Source organism: Drosophila subpulchrella, unplaced genomic scaffold, assembly GCF_014743375.2.
Source record: "Drosophila subpulchrella strain 33 F10 #4 breed RU33 unplaced genomic scaffold, RU_Dsub_v1.1 Primary Assembly Seq27, whole genome shotgun sequence".
Taxonomy (NCBI): Eukaryota; Metazoa; Arthropoda; class Insecta; order Diptera; family Drosophilidae; genus Drosophila; species Drosophila subpulchrella.
Window position 1 is genome coordinate 352,380 of NW_023665559.1, and position 11,640 is coordinate 364,019.

Here is an 11,640-nt window from a genome sequence, read left to right on the forward strand (position 1 = left end):
CCTAATAGTACAAACGTTCTTACACCTTATAAACATATAAATCAAACATTTCTAATAAATGTGATTTAATCGGTCGTCAGTTAGATCAAAAGAGGAAACATCATAACCCAAATTCCATCCTTTAACATAAAGCAACAGCAGTGGAGATATCAGCCCGAACAGCTCAGCCGATAAAACATGAGACTCTTGATCAGAGAAGTGGGTCGAAGCCACACGTGAATGGGCGCCTAAAAAGGAGAAGAAACACGGTACAGACAACGATGGTCGTACGCAGATTCCTTTTGCGAAGTCATTCCATGCGGTCCGCATCGATCACTTCGAGCCTGTTACGTACGCCCTCCACATAGAAAGATTCACATAGAGAAACAACGACGAATCTTTAGACAGGAGGAGGGGTGCATGTGACTAACCAGACTCATACTGGTAAAGGCAGAAGAAAATGCAATTCGGCAATTCGCGGGTGTCGTGTGGCCAGAACAACGGCCACGATCAACCTACTGGTAACCATACTCCGGTAGCTAGCAAAGGGCAACAGCCGGCCGTTGACTCCCAAGATAGCAGTTATCAAGAAACAGTAATCCTAGGTGGGAACACCTAGTTTATCCGATCCATACCGGCAGCCAAGTAAAAGCTCTAGTCTAGTATAAAAGACCTTAGACAAATAGAGCTTGAGGGAGAGAATCCATTTGTGTGTCTTGCTGACGGAAGCCGGCAGCTCCGAGGGAAGACGACTTTCCCTGGGGTAGTCGTCCACGGAGTCTTCTGCCACCACGACCAGCCACCATATCCAACAGTCCTTGAGGAGGACACAAATCGCTGCTCGAAAGATCCTTATGTGTTGGACCAGCGCCGCCATTGTCAACAAAGAACGTGGAGAGGATCAACAATAAGGACGACATCTGTCATACTGTGATGTTTGTAGCCGCAGTACCCGTGATCCCCATCCATGCTCCTGAAAATTGTTCAGCTGTAGGAGCCATCCGTTCAGAGGCGTAGCAACCAATAGCATACGTCGGAGAAAGTAGTGATGCAATATAAATGTGTTAATCGAGCCAACCAAAGTGAAGCATAACCCAAGACCAATATCCTCTTATAATACAATTGAAGAACAAGTGAAAATCAACAAAAAACATTGGAAGCATTCAAACATGCAGTGAAATACATTTAAACCAACCGAATCGATAGACAAAGTGCAAATCATGATGAACAGCCGTTGAAGAAGTCGCATGCCTCTGGCCTAATATAACTATATATTTTGTGTTTAAGTGAATTGGTATACCTAAGAACAGCCGTATTTTGGTGCACGTATATTTATATATATATATATCCAATATAATATTTTCCAAAGCCCAGGATCCGGAGCGTCGAGATCTCATCGCCCAGGATTTAAAGAGGGGGTAAGTTTGTCGGAACACGGTTCTTTTCTTAAAAACATACATATATAAATATCCGTGCAGTATCCTACAGTTTTATAGACTAATATAAACTTTTCCAGAGGCGAGTATCAGCCTTGTTGTTGTATGTACAATTGCAAGAGCTCTCTGAGCGACGTTTGTAGTCGTGAATAGTCAGCATTTTTGCTGATGTGTGCACCTTCACAGGTGGTCAAATCGATACTCTCCGCCAAAACAATAATTGTAAATTAATGTAACCCCCATACGAATTAGCCAAAATTATGTTACTCAACACCGGTACACGCCGACCTAAATATTATCCAATAAATTTGTAATGTGAAAAAGTATTCGAAATCATGGTGTGCTAAAGCTTTATTAAGGGGGTGTGCTGACGCGAAAAGTGGAGTAGGTCAAGAACAATGACATAACTTTTGACGGACAACCTTGACAATAGGGGATCGTATTGCGCGGCCTGCGACGATCCATTGGCACACGAATGTGTGAAGGGGAGGGAATATGGCCAAAACACAGCCCGATCGTATTGCGATCAAGCTACAGCTAAGCTTGTGGGGCAGTGTGGACTGACGACTGACGAACTTTATGAACTGATATTATTTTCCAGGCACTTTTAATATTTATTCTCGTTATGTTGGAGAGGAGAGAGGCTTACCAAGATCCCACGACCCGAATACGACGTAGCTTATGCCGGCAAATGGTGCCAGAATATCGGACGCCTCTCCCTCGGCCCAAGTCCTTGTCAGGACTCGGGCACTAATATGCCCACGTAACAGACCACTGTCGAAACAAGAATGGGAGTTGCCTACAATATACACGGACCCGATCCACAACAAACAAGGGCAACGCTTGAATGTAGGATCACTCGGTCGGGTCTTCTATGTACACGCAAAAGCGCGTTCCGGCAACTCTCTAGCTAATGACCGCCAAATGCCAAAACCATAAGCGCAAGTCGCCAAGTCAGTCCTACCTCAACACAGTACGCCTGACTGTAGGTTAGGATCCACGGCAGTCCGCCTGACTGCGAATAAATGACCACTGTCGAAACAAGAATGGGAGTTGCCTACAATATACACGGACCCGATCCACAACAAACAAGGGCAACGCTTGAATGTAGGACTTTATGGCATAGTATATATTTTATTCTGTGGGAGATTACAAATTCAATTACAATGGCTTAAAATTTAACAGTTTCTTACCGCAGTATAACCTCCCACCCTCCATGACTTTCAACAACTCAACGAGTGCGCCATATTCGGGCTTTCTAGTGTGCCCAATTGCTCCATCAGGGCACAATACCAATTCCTATCGACTAAATACTGACTTAACTATCGGGCACAAATTCGACCCGCGGCACTTCCATTTTAAAATTTTTTGTTTCCGCAACGTTTCTGCACCAACACACCGAAAGTTTAAATTTCATATTCTTTTCGCCGAAACTGGTATTTTTTCTGGCATTTCAATAGCTTATCTGAGTACCTCGCTGAAAAACCGACCCGACAAAAAGCGTTAGCCGCATATTTGTCTCTCGCTCACTCCCATGGCTAGCTTGCGATTTTCGTCGACGTGAGTACTAGGCTTAGTTCTACATATTTAGTGTTCGAGTTTGGCATCTTAAGTAACGATCTTTAAGAATTATTGTTATATAAAAATACCGACATATCCGTTAATAAAGTTTTATACCGAGCTTAAGGACTTAAAAATTATTGCGACATGTCGGTGCTAGACTGGTTTTAGCGTTATGGGCGTTTGTGGGCGTTATAGTTGGTGTGACAGCCTGCTGGAACGTGCGCTGCGAAGGAAGCCCACGAATCTGCTAAGTCCCAACATTTTAGCTTTTATTGTTTCCCAGATTTTAGCTTTCATACAGAAAGATGCACATGGCTAGATCGACTCAGCTAGTGATCCTGACCAAGAATATATATACATATACGGGGGTGTCACAGAAATCCCTTCCAACCAAATTTCCCCCGAAAAGCAAATCTCGGTGCCACAGACGTCATTTTTGACGGTTCTTAAATCCCTCGTATTTTGACAGACGTTTTGATAAAATAAACCAACTTACAAATCCTTCTTAAGAATAAAACTTTCTTTAAGACAACACTAGTGAAATCTATGAACTATCCGCATACCATAGTTTTTATATTTACTTCTGGTTATATTTAATAAGCATTTTATAAACCGTCTTGAAAAAATTAGCTAAAAAAAATCGTCTGCAAACCGTCCAACCTGACAGTGATACCAATTTGCTCGAACTTTGAAATACAAAATATCGGATTAGTTATAAAAATGTTGTGTTAACGAATTATTTATAGCACGGTACTTAGTATTGTGGTAAAAAAAACCTATTTCTGGTAAAAATTGCATGTTAAAAGAAGTTAAAGTTATTAAAAAAATTATAAAAACATGCCGCCTTTGCAAAAAGGTGGCAGCATTGTCGTGAAAAATGAGCCATTTTTTGCCGGATAAGATGATGGCTATGAAGAAGAAGGAAACATGTAAGTAAAAGTAACAAATTTCTTGATTATTATTAATTTAAACTAATAAACGATGCTAATTTTCAGGGGTAAACATACATAAGTCAGCAGCACAAGACGCCATATTCTTGCGATTCATTCGCGAATATATCGACATTGGCAAATGATTTATTCGGGGCGACCGCGTTCTTGTGACCACTGCTTGGGAGGAGCGGCTGTTCAGGGCTGCAGTATGTAGAATTGTGGATAATTCCATTTTTTTTTCCATTTATTTTGTACAATATGCGCTTTAAGCAAGTATTCTTTTTGTTATATTCCAAAAAAAGCATAAATTCAGTTTAAAACTTATTGGTAAATGGTCGAAATAAGTCAAATAAAATCTCATAATTATTCAATATTCGATATGTGTATGTATCGAGCCCAGGTCATTTTTCGGTAGTTTTTCCGAAAAAAGGAAATCGCTCGAATTTCTGTGACACCTACGGTTTTGATGGGTTGGTTTCCAAACCAACCGTCCCCAAATTTTTGTGACACCCCTGATAGGGTCGGAAAAGCTTCCTTCCGAAAGATTCACACGGATTAGATTTTCCCAGACCTGTTCCGAGATTCACTTCCGAAAGAACTGCACGGAATCGAATTTCCCTCTGTTCTTACTCTGGTTATTTCCAGCTGGCGGACTTACATATATCCTGTTACGAACTGCATATTTTTCGGTGGCAGTGCCGCTAGCTCAGTCTTCTCCCAAGGCAGAGTACCCCTAATGCCACAGCTCTCAACATAAAATATCGACAACTCCGCTGTCTCACATGACTAAACTATCGGTCATCACTAAGAACAAAAACGTAAGCAAAGGTACATATCTACAAATATTGACGGAAAATTGGGTTAAATTTGGTGGCTATCGAATTCTTAGCCAAGCGCCATGGATGCCGTAAGATGCTGCAGGGCACAACCCATTCTCGGTCGTCCTCGCGACTTCGACGGTTCCATCTCCCCCCACTGGGAAAACTTACTCACACATTGCGGGTTTTACAAATGTTTAATGAATATGGTAAGTACAATCATTTATATTTATGCTCCTCTTAACCAATCTATCCTTCCTCAGCCTTTAAGACCAAAAATTTTGCCGCCGTCTTCAATATTTACGCGGTCAAAGCAAAGGATTTGTTTTGCTGGACAAAGGCTACAGGCGCCTCGAAAAGTCATGCTCCCCACCAGACACGCATTGGTAGAGCTCGCATGTAAACACGGCCCTCAAGAGGAACACACGCGATGCGCTCGTGTCGGTTCACCTAATCCTGAGGAGCTCCTGGGGAAAAGAAGGGACCGTTTACCTTATACTCGCGACCTTTCTGATTCTAGGCAAACGACGAGGAAAAATAAGGCTCTCGGGTTTAAATCCGGATAAATTCACAATTAAACAGGGAAGTAAATAACAATATCAATAATCAAGGTACACATTTATTTACCTGTCCTAAATATCAGCCCCTACTGGGCCGGGCCTGGAGGGCGATTACAGCCCGAGCTGAAGACTCCACAAAGAAAAACTGGCGCACTACAGTGAGATTCGTAAGAGCAGTCCGAGGTTCGGCCGCCCGACAAAATGGCGAAATCGCGCTGAAATCCGTAGAACTACCAAGTAAATATCCCGGGACCCTTTGTGTTGGGACCCAGGCTGCCCTATAGATGATTATTAATAAATAACAAACTAACATGTTAACTTTCCTATCACTCACTTCTTAGAACATCCAGCCGCATCTGCCTGATTAGACATTATGGCTGCGACTATACTGGTATCTGCTGATCATCATCGTTCCTGCCCCGCCATATTACATGGCCTCTCCCAAAATTGGGTCATTGGACACATGAGTGCCATTTAAGGGGGGAAATACAATTAAAAGGCCTAAAATGAGGCCTATCTTTGGGAGTGGATTGCAAGTAGGGAATTAAATGAATCTTAGCGATTCTTTTTGCATGTTATTAGGAAATTATTGGGCAATGAAAATCAGTCAAGTTTTTTAAAAAATATTGTAATTAAGCCCATTTATGATCAATAATGTGGAGTCGTGTTTTGAGGGATGAACTTTGCGCCGTGCAGTCTCCAGGCCCAGGATCACGTCTAAAACAAAAAACAGCAACTGGGCATTAATCTTAGAGGTACAGCGCACAACATGAATTATTTCATATGTAAAAAAATGGTTTTTCCATGAAAAAATGTGAAGTTGGAAAATTTTGTTTTCAAAAAACACACTTTTTTTCGACTTTGTTCGGAAAAAAACATGTTATAACAAACAAATATGAAAAATCTTTTTATTCATGTTGTGGAAAATTTCATTTCAAACATAAAGCAAAAAACCGCATTCGATTAAAATGAAATCTCTGACCTGTACATTGCGCGGCGACTTTGAAAACACGACTTTTCAGTAGAAGCGTTTAAAGTTTACCGGAACATGGTAAGCGCGCCTCACGCGCATTTCAGCTATTTGACACGCACTCACTAAATTGCGTATTACTTTGAAAATAAGTACCGGACGACTTTATGCTTTTAAAGGCTTATTCCCAGACATATTTAGAGTACATTAAGACAAAAAAAATTTTTTCGAAAAAAATTAATTTTCAATTGTATTTCCCCCCTTAAGGTAATCTCAGAGCGAACCGGGATTAACCCTCAAATGGCCAGATCGTCTGCCAGATTCATCTCGCTGCTGCAACTATCGCCCTTTCGACCTAACCTATCGATAAAGTCCCTTCCATTATCGACTCCAATTGCAACCATCCGCCAACACAAAATTAATTGTTTAAGAATTTATTTATTTATCGCCGAAATTCTTCGCGGTAGCTCTATATTCAAATGATTTTTTTTTTCAAATTCTTTGATGTTTAATGTTCATAATTGCATATTACGTTTCATTGCAATTTTAATAAATTGTATATTTGAATTATTATTAATTATTTTGTAGCTCCATCCAAAACCCTGCCAGTTCTAATATGTAGCTTCTGCACACAGCGACACATCCGAAGAAGAAGAAAATAATAAGAGATTACCCTTCAGCTCTGCAGTAGGGATGCGGCGACATGTCTGAAGGTAAAAAGCTTTTTTGTTATTTTTTTTGCCTAAAACGCTGTGCCGCTGTTGACGTCAGCAGAGAAAACGGCCGTGCAACAAGATATTAGGAGGTTCCCTCTCTTTCTTTGTTTTAAAATCTGCCTGCAGTCGGCGCTCTCAGAGACAAATTTCGGTCGGTCCGTTATTTCTTTTGCGTCTCTCCGTTATGTTCGGCAAGCGACTAACATTTCGGTGTAAACATTTTCGTGGAGCAGCGACATGTGAATGCCCTTATTTTAGGAGCATTATTGTGTATCGATAAAAACAACAAATGTTGTTTTATAAAAGTAAATTATTTGATTATAGTAAAATATAGTAAATCGATTTTACTTATAATGTTATGTTTACGTATAACACATTATCATTACAATATAATTTTTTATTAAGTTATAGAAATTTAGTCCTTTAAAATGATTTAAATATTTAAAACATTTTAGTATTAACATTTTTAAAAAATTCGTTCTGTATTTTTTTACTTAAGAAGTAAAAATTATATTATCGGATATTTTTCGCTTTAGAAACGGTATAGGTGCAGTGGCACGCGTCAACAGCGAAGAGAAAACATAAGAAATCAAGTAAAGAGGTGAGAGGAAGACTTAGTGCATTCTGTTTGAGTGATTGAAAGGAAGCATCCATTTAAATCAGTGGTCGGCACACACATACCATCATAAATTTGCCTAGTATTAGTGTGAGTGTAAAAAATACGAAGTTGGCGCGCAGCACTTTGACGCCTGACGTTTCTCTGTTTTCCACTGAAGTTCTCTGCCGCAGCAGCAAAAAAGCGCGCCGGAGCTGAGAAAAAAAGGACCCGAAGACCCATTCCGAGGTCATACGAACATCTACGTTATACGTAAGCGAGCAGAGGATGGGCATAACACTTCCCTATGCTCACAAGATAGGCTGCTGCCGACCGCTGATTGAAATTGTGCGCAGCAGAGTTTCTTTAATCCTTTCTTCAAGTTAAAATAATAAAGTCATGTAAGTGGTTCTTTAATTTTAAGATGTTGTGCATTGAACTTAGTTTAAAGTACTTTAATTTTGAAGGTATTTAATGGGTTTCATTAGATGAAAGTGGATTATGAAATGTTTTGTGCCAGTAAAAGTCCCGCAAAGGGTAATACACAGCTCTAAAAGGCAAATATACAAATTTATTTGTTTTAATAAAACGCAGTTTTTAAACATACGCCCATAAATTTTTCAGGAGCGTTGGCCAAGGACTCGGAGGACCCGGACAAATGTTTAAAGATGGCGAAGACCAATGTAAAAAGCAAATTAACGAAACCTAGAACTAGGCTTAAGCCTACTAATAGTACTCACATCGGCGAAGAACGCCAGCTCATCATAGGAGTGAGCGAGAGGCAAATAGGCGACTAACGCTTTTTGTCGGGTCCATTTTTCAGCGCGGTACTCAGATAAGCTAAGTAAGGACCACAAAAAATACCAGATTTCGCGAGTGCATCTTGCTCCGTTAGCCACCGCCCAAAGAATAAAAAATGTAAAAAATGTATAATTTTGATGTGTTCGTGCAGAACCGGTGTTTAACGAAAAACTCAAAATGGATGGCAAAACCCAAAAAGCCTGCAGGAGGTCAGTGCAAGGTGAAGGACGCGCTGGCTGCTATATGAAGGCGGAAAAACGGAACGCCCGCTAAGAGACAGCTTGAGGAGCCAAGACCATCCATTGCCAGGATGCTGGGCGACGTCCTGCTGGTGCTCAGCGGAACAAGCCCGTTTCCAATCCTGATGCCACTTACTTCAGGCCCATATTGGCAAATTGCGAATCAGAGCTGACCTGCAGAAGGCGCAGAGAAGATGGGGAAGCATCCGCGACATGAGGAGGTAGCCTTAAACTTCTATCTAACATTAACAAAAACATCCTTTGAACATTCGATGCATATTTCTTTCGTTGCGCATCAGCAGATTCATCTTTTTGAAATCGTCAACAAAAAAAAACCCAGCTGCTTGACAGGAAGACCATGCTACATGAATTGAGGGTCAACTTTAAGAACTTAGCTCACACTACAAAGAATGCGATTTTTCGACTAGTGAAACTCTTAGCCGATCTGAGTACTAGGCTTAAGAAAGAGACGGGAAAGGTCGCTACAACACCGCTTTAATTGATAGTGGGAGTTCATATGTTGGAATAAATATGCTGAAAATATTTATTTAGTATTTTGTTCGAGCTTAGGAGGTGAACCTTGTAAAGTTCGGTCACACTACAAAGAATACGATTTTTCGACTAGTGAAACTCTTAGCCGATCCGAGTACTATGCTTTGAACACGTCTCCCAGAGTTGGCCAAAATAAGGGATTTGTTAAAAATGTTGTAAAGGAATACTGTTGAACCACAATAGTTCGCATTCAATTTTTTCTAAATGGAACTCTGATTCTAAGTCCATTTGCACATAGAAATGAAGAAATCATTGCCCGCTAAAAATATTGAAAGTACTTGCATTGAAATTGTGTTAAGTTTTGCGTTTTAGTCCATTTTATTTTCCGAAAAGCTTAAAATTGCACGAGCTCACCTCTGGTTTCGTTTTGTTTACGCCGATCAGCTGTTTTTGCATCATCGATTCTCTTTGTGAAAGCCTAGTACTCACATTGACGAAAACCGCGAGCTAACCATAGGAGTGAGCGAGAGGCAAACAGCCGGCTACCGCTTTACGTCGGGTCTGTTTTTCAGCGCGGTACTCAGATGAGCTAAGGAAATACCAGATTTGGCGAGTGAATTTCGATGAACGCCGTTAGCCGCGGCCCAAAGAATAAGAATTTTAATCTATGGCGGTGTTCGTGCAAAAGCGGTGTGGGATCTACAAATTAAAAATGAAAGGAAAACCCCAAAAAAGGCTGCGGCTCTTACTCCTTCAAGGCCCATGTTGGCATATTGCGAATCGGAGCTGGACTGCAAATGGCGCAGCGAAAATGGCGAAGCATCCGTGACAAGGGAAGGAAGCCTTAAACAACTTATTAACACAAATAAAAACATTCTTTGAACATTCGTCTTTTTAAAATCCTTAAATTTTTCTTTTGTTAAAAAAACAAACATTGCGAGTGAACTTTGAAAACTTCGGTCACACTACAAAGTATACGATTTTTCGACTAGTGAAACTCTTAGCCGATCTGAGTACTAGGCTTAAAGGACAATTATTGTTAGTAAAGCCTAGTACTCAAGTAGCTTGTGGAGGTGGAGTCCTCAATGGAGAACTCCTCGGAGATCGAGCGATGTCCCATGTTTCTTCCCACTGGGATTCTCTAGTGAATCTCCTCCAGCACTTCAACTATTCTGCGGATTTCCCCCGATGTGGTATTGCTTCCTGTCGGTAAGGTCCCACAATAACAACAGCTTGGATTAGGCGTCCTATTTCATCTGCACGGACCTCCTTTAGGCGTTTTTGGGTTTTTTCTTCCATTTTTAATTTTTAAATTCCCCATCGCTTCTGCGCAAACATCGCCAAAGATTAAATTTCGTATTCTTTGGGCCGCGGCTAACGGCGTTCATCGAAATTCACTCTCTAAATTTGGTTTTTTTCTGGTATTTCCTTAGCTCATCTGAGTACCGCGCTGAAAAACAGACCCGACGAAAAGCGTTAGCCGCGTATCTGCCTCTCGCTCACTCCTATGCTTAGCTCGCGGTTTTCGTTGATGTGAGTACTAGGCTTTAACAGAAAATCAATATAATACAATTTAATTTAAATGAATTTTAAAGTAAATAAGAATGTATGTATTTTAAATTCTATATTTTCATAAGTGAAAACTCATTGGAAATATTCTGAATTTCAAAAGTGATTTCACGAGAGACGTGTCACTTGCAGGTGATTTCATAAGTGAAAACTCATCGGAAATATTGTGAATTTCACAACTGATTTCACGTGGAACGTGTCACCGGCTGGTGACAGGCTATACTACAAATGAGAACAAGTGAAATCCCTAGTGACATCGAAAATCTTTCATTTGAATTTTCACTTGTGAAAAAGCGGACATTCCATGCAATTGACTATATGGAGTGGCACTTGTTCTTCACTCGTGCCAGTTGACATATCCCGCTGTATTCACAAGGTGATTCACAAGTGTAACTTTTTTTTGGAACTTAAGCCTAGTACTCAGATCGGCTAAGAGTTTCACTAGTCGAAAAATCTTATTCTTTGTAGTGTGACCGAAGTTTTCAAAGTTCACCCGCAATGCATGGTCTTACTGACAAGCAGCTGGGTTTGTTGCCAAACGAAAAACAAAACAATTGAAGAAATTTAAAAAGGAGCAGTCTGCTGGTACACAAAGAAATTCAATTAAAAATAAATGGAATGTTCAACGAATGTTTTTATTTATGTAAATTACTTGTTTAAAGCATCATTTTCGTCCCACGGATGCTTCGCCATCTTTCCCGCGCCACCGCAGTCCAGCTCCGAGTCCCAATGGGCATATTGGACCTTGAGGAAGTGGGAGCCGTATTGGGAACAGGGTTGATCCGCTGATGCTGCAGGAAGTCGCCCAACATCCTGGCAGTGGCTGGACATAACTTCTCCAACTGTTCCTTAGCGGGCGCCCTATTTTCCTCCTCCCTGTAGAAGCCAGCGCGTCCTCCAGCTCCGATTAAGCTGCCAAGTAGCTGGTGGTTATGGTGTACGGAGTTCTAATGGAGAGGTCTTCGGAGAT

At 40.9% G+C, this 11,640-nt stretch overlaps 2 long non-coding RNA genes across 9 annotated transcripts; both read left to right on the forward strand.

Moving 5' to 3' along the window:
* The first annotated feature begins 4,698 nt into the window (after window positions 1–4,698).
* LOC119559625 lies at window positions 4,699–9,655 on the forward strand. Of its 8 annotated transcripts, none has more exons than XR_005220879.1 (5): window positions 4,699–4,738; window positions 4,800–4,937; window positions 4,992–5,525; window positions 6,847–6,971; window positions 8,194–9,644. It is a non-coding gene; the product is annotated as an uncharacterized LOC119559625 (long non-coding RNA). The 8 variants fall into 8 exon arrangements; XR_005220882.1 differs by having other exon boundaries at window positions 4,728–4,937; window positions 4,992–5,314; window positions 5,372–5,525; window positions 8,194–9,655; XR_005220877.1 differs by having other exon boundaries at window positions 4,728–4,937; window positions 8,194–8,830; window positions 8,909–9,645.
* On the forward strand, window positions 7,623–8,127 carry LOC119559628. Its single transcript, XR_005220886.1, has 3 exons — window positions 7,623–7,680; window positions 7,751–7,970; window positions 8,037–8,127. It is a non-coding gene; the product is annotated as an uncharacterized LOC119559628 (long non-coding RNA).
* Window positions 9,656–11,640: the final 1,985 nt, after the last annotated feature.